General features: G+C 28.7%; 1 long non-coding RNA gene across 1 annotated transcript; it reads right to left on the bottom strand.

Annotated features, from left to right (window-relative positions):
- Window positions 1–1,384: 1,384 nt before the first annotated feature.
- LOC124418603 lies at window positions 1,385–1,897 on the bottom strand. Its single transcript, XR_006940092.1, has 2 exons — window positions 1,792–1,897; window positions 1,385–1,739 (listed from the first exon to the last, which is right to left on the bottom strand). It is a non-coding gene; the product is annotated as an uncharacterized LOC124418603 (long non-coding RNA).
- Between the last annotated feature and the right edge of the window lie 3,052 nt (window positions 1,898–4,949).

The following is a 4,949-nucleotide window of genomic DNA, read 5'->3' as shown; positions in this document are numbered from 1 at the left end:
AGGAAAACGAAGAACATTTTGGGTGAATTTGGTTAAATTCTATTGCTTTATTTTATCGTGAGCATGTTTTACACCATACATCGTCAGAGCGTAAAATTTTCTTCCCACACTAACACTACTTCACTTTGTGTTTTTGTATTCCATACACTGAAAGAAAAGTTTGTAAAATTTTTTACTATTTATATTGTGACTTCACTACTTTACAGTGTACTTTATTATAAATAACAAACATTAACATTTCTGGATTTTTTTATGAATAGGATTGGAAAACATTGCTCTCGAAAATGCATTTATTTGCAAATTTTAGATACGTAATGAATCTTAATATATACTCTATGTAAATAAAAGTAAAGAAAAAATGGAAGATTTTGAAAAATGAAGAAAATAATGAATCGTTAGGTGTATAAAAATATCAACGACATAAACTGCTAAACAAATGTAATATCCGCTACTATGTTAATTCTAGATATACAAGCCTATTTACAACATTATTTCATACATATTTCAATTCAACATATTTTCAATTAGTTGACATTTATAGTACTGTATATGAGTGCAAATCTCTATAGGAGGATATTTTTATACACCTAACGATTCATTATTTTCTTCATTTTTCAAAATCTTCCATTATTTCTTTACTTTTATTTACATAGAGTATATATTAAGATTCATTACTATCTAAAATTTGCAAATAAATGCATTTTCGAGAGCAATGTTTTCCAATCCTATTCATAAAAAAATCCAGAAATGTTAATGTTTGTTATTTATAATAAAGTACACTGTAAAGTATTGAAGTCACAATAAAAATAGTAAAAAATTTTACAAACTTTTCTTTCAGTGTATGGAATACAAAAACACAAAGTGAAGTAGCGTTAGTGTGGGAAGAATATTTTACACTCTGCCGATGTATGCTCTAAACAAACATAAAGTATTGTGTTTGTTGCGGTTGTTGCCTAAACGCTATCACCTTACTTATTACATCATGGTTGGTATTTTAGGCTGTTTGACGTTTATGAATACAATTTTTGTGAATTATGGTTAATAAACCCAAAATAAATTTGTATTAATACAGCCATAAGTCTTTAGGACAAATAATTTTACAGTGTTTAATTTAAAATTGATTTAACTACCTTTTTGAAATACTATTTATAACAACGTTAGAGTCCTATAAAGCTTCCCTTTTGCAACTTTGTTGGAAGATTCTAACGAGTAACCGCTAACGGTGCTTAAATATTGTTTGGCAACAAATTTATGCTTGTTTCGTTTGACATTATAAATCACTTTTTGATTTGTCTACGACACAAGCACTACGTGCAATTACATTTACAAAACCATCTACTTCTACAAGGTAATATTTTGGTTTAAATAAAAAGAGATCTTCATCTCTAATAAATTTGAAATACATTTGCTTTATTTTTATATAAAATCTTGGGAAACTTGTTGGAGCTGAACATACAGTTAAAATTATATTTTGTAATACCCCAAAAAGGCCAGTATTTACCAACAACTGGGCAGAAGTCCCCTGCCCGAATTCTGACTGTTCATAAAATGTTTTTTAACAAGTAGAATATCAGCAAACATACGGGTTATAAGATTAAAGTTTTCCAAAATTTGTTGTAATAATAGTATTTGGTTTTACGGTCCATTTTTTAAATGTTTACTTAACTTACATCCTCGTCGATTTTAATACACTCATTTCCTTCAGTATGCTTCTGACTTATTGCGAACCTCAAAAGATCCTGAAAAACAATTATTTCTATTATAAATTCATAAAATTACAACAATGCAAACCTGGAGATTTTTTGGTGTTCGCTTGTCCATTTCAATGTATTTAAAATGTTTTAAAAGAAATAGAACGTGTTTTAAAAGGTGAATTCATATAAGGTGGTGTTCAAGACGAATTCATATAAGGTGGTTTAATTCAATCAGCTGATAATTTTTTTTCTTAATTCGCCTGGTTTACGTAGCTGTCAAAGCAAGGCGAATTCAGATCATGATATATTAATTATAAGGTAGTGTTATCAGAACAGCTGATCGTTTTTGCTACTATGTTCATTTTTCGCCATGGTGTAGAATTAATGTCAAACTTTGTTTACATTTTGTAAATGTCAAACTTTGTTTTCATTTTGTTAATGTCAAATTTGTGATTAAAGTGAAATTGTGTGATTAAAGACAAAATGTATGCTGTTAAATTCGTTTAAGTTTTAAAACCAATAATAATACTACACGAAATTAGTTTTATTTTTAAAAACATCAAATTAAATTACAAACAGATTCAAATTTATAAACATTTTTTGTTTAACAAAAATTCGCTTTGATTTATTTGTCAGCTGTTTTTGACATTTTTCCCTGACAGCCAATTCGCCTTCAAGTGCAGGCACAATGTCAAACTACATATAAAAAAATATAACCAATTCGCTCGGTATTCTGAATTCGCCGATGACTCTACCTTATAAAATTAATATACCTTGATTCAGATAAGGTGGTGGCAGTTCTGAAACAACAACATTACCCATGTATTTTGTTTTTGCTTTTGGTTTTCGTAAATGTCAAAAACCATAAATTCGGCGAATTCATTGCCCGACTATACTTTCCTACTTGTTTGTTTTTGCATTTGGTTTACGTAGATGTCAAAAACCATAAGTACGCCGAATTTATTTAATGTAAAATAATAAAATATTTTGTAAAATGTTTATGTTATATTAAAAATAAAAATAAAGAATTAAGTTTTACCTGAAGTTAGGTAAAACTTATTTTTTTGTGAAAAATAAACATAAAAAAGTACAATGAATATTTGTTGCGAATGGATAATTCTACTCCGGCGGAGTAATTTTCAATATTTGGCCATAATGTAGCAGCCGCCGGACGGGTAAATACCTTATATGGATTTTTTTATATAAAGCGTTCCGGAACAGACTTTTTTAGTTAATCTGTTTATCTACATAGTGTATATATAAAACAATATTGTTTATTTTGTTAACATTTAATAAATTTCAAAAATTGGGCCATAACGTAAAAGTCAGTTGCCAGTCAGTCAGTGTTCGGGAAGAGATTTTTTTTAGTTAATCACGTTAACCACACAATTTTAATATAAAATATAAAACAATATTGTGTTATATGTTAACATTTAATAGAAAAAAATATATTTTTCTTAAATAAAATATTTGTATACATACCAATTAAGTATGCCATTATTTAAATAAAATGATATTTTTTACATAAATAATTCAAAATATTAACGAAGTTTTTCTCCGTTTAACGGACATTTTTAAATATAACAAGTATGAATGTATAGTCGGGCGTAGCCGACCATATAATACCCTACACCTGTCAGTATGTATGTTAAAAATGGGGATTATTTAAAAAAATAAAACTTTTGGTTTGTTTTTTAACTTTATTTCGGAGTATTTTTACTTTTATTTTGGCAAAAAAAGAGGGCTCAAAGGGCAAAAATATGGCCCTATCCTTAAAAATGTTGGTAGAGGGAGTTAAGTCTTCTTCAATATTATTTATGTAGAATTTAAAAGTGTTATTAGTTTTTGTAAGTGAATTTTGACCTTTAAGTCATTTTCTGAAGGGGAGTTTGTATGGGGGATAGGGCCAAATGAAGCCCGATCATGATTCTAAGCCGATTGGTATACTTTAAGGTGGGTATAGGACGAATATTTTTCTATGTTACAAACATCAGCACAAACCAATATACCCTCCCCACTAAATGAAAACAATAACAAACTTTCTCAGCTACGGAAACCAGGCGAATTAAGAAAAAAATTTATCAGCTGATTGAATAATACCACCTTATGTGAATTCGCCTTGGGCTCTGGTGTATAGAAAACACACGGGCTATAGCTAGGGGCATTTACAAAAACAAAAGAGTACTAAACGCCTAGGGCTTGGGCATCCTTGATCTAAAGTCAATTTTTTAGCTCATACAAAACTTGTTTATGTGAAATTTTATCGTTGTAGTCGTATTTAAGTGTTAAAGGCAGTAATTTTCTAAAGGAGAGCTTAAATGGGGGTCACTTACAGACAGATCCCCATAAAACTTGATAGATAAGTTTTGTCTAGCACAATCGCATTTTTAAGTCGGTAATTAAAGTTCATATTTTGAAGGGAAGCTTATATGGGATAATTATAGACTGTGCTCATAAAATTTAGTAGATAGGTTTTGGCTCATACGAAACTGGTTTATGTCGAACTTCATCGCAGTACTCACATTTTTGAGTCAATAATGAATGTTAGAATCATTTTCTGAATGAGGTAGGATTTAGTTATGGATCCATCATCACAAAAATATAAGAAAATTATTTATGTATACGCTTGTTAAGATTAGAAATGAGAATGAAAGTCATTTTGTGGGGTTAATTGTGGACCGATCCTTATAAAATTTTATATGGGGGTTTGGTCAATCCTTATTAAATATTGAAAGGAGATATTTTTTGTTGTTGGGTATAAAAAGGCAAAATTTAGCCTTAACAAATTATTCGGCTATGCCGAATCTTAAATACCCACCACTATCTAATTTTTAGATAACTTGTCAAAATGCTTTTTTCCGTATTGAGGGTACTTACATTTATGCATAAATATATTAAACTAATTTTAATTAGATCCAAAAAATGTATATTAATAGGACAGTTCGAAAACATTTTAATAGTATGATTTATCTATACACAGAACATACTTATTTCGAGTTTTACCCGGATATAACGTATTAAGTGGTATGAAGTGATATTCAAAAGTATACCTTATATGGAAGCTAAGACAACTGGGCTTATCTGAAAAAATCCGTAGAATGATTTATATATACAAAATACACATTTTTATCGACCAATTAGGAAAAATTGCGTATAATGATTTATAGCCAAAAAATTAAAGTCGCATTTTAGTACAATAAATTTATTAATTATTATTAAATATGTGTCGAATTTTATCAAGATAACTTTATTTGA

This window comes from Lucilia cuprina, chromosome X (genome assembly GCF_022045245.1).
Source record: "Lucilia cuprina isolate Lc7/37 chromosome X, ASM2204524v1, whole genome shotgun sequence".
In the NCBI taxonomy this organism is placed as follows: domain Eukaryota; kingdom Metazoa; phylum Arthropoda; class Insecta; order Diptera; family Calliphoridae; genus Lucilia; species Lucilia cuprina.
The sequence above is the reverse complement of the archived record's forward strand: the minus strand, read 5'-3'. Positions and strand labels throughout refer to the sequence as shown.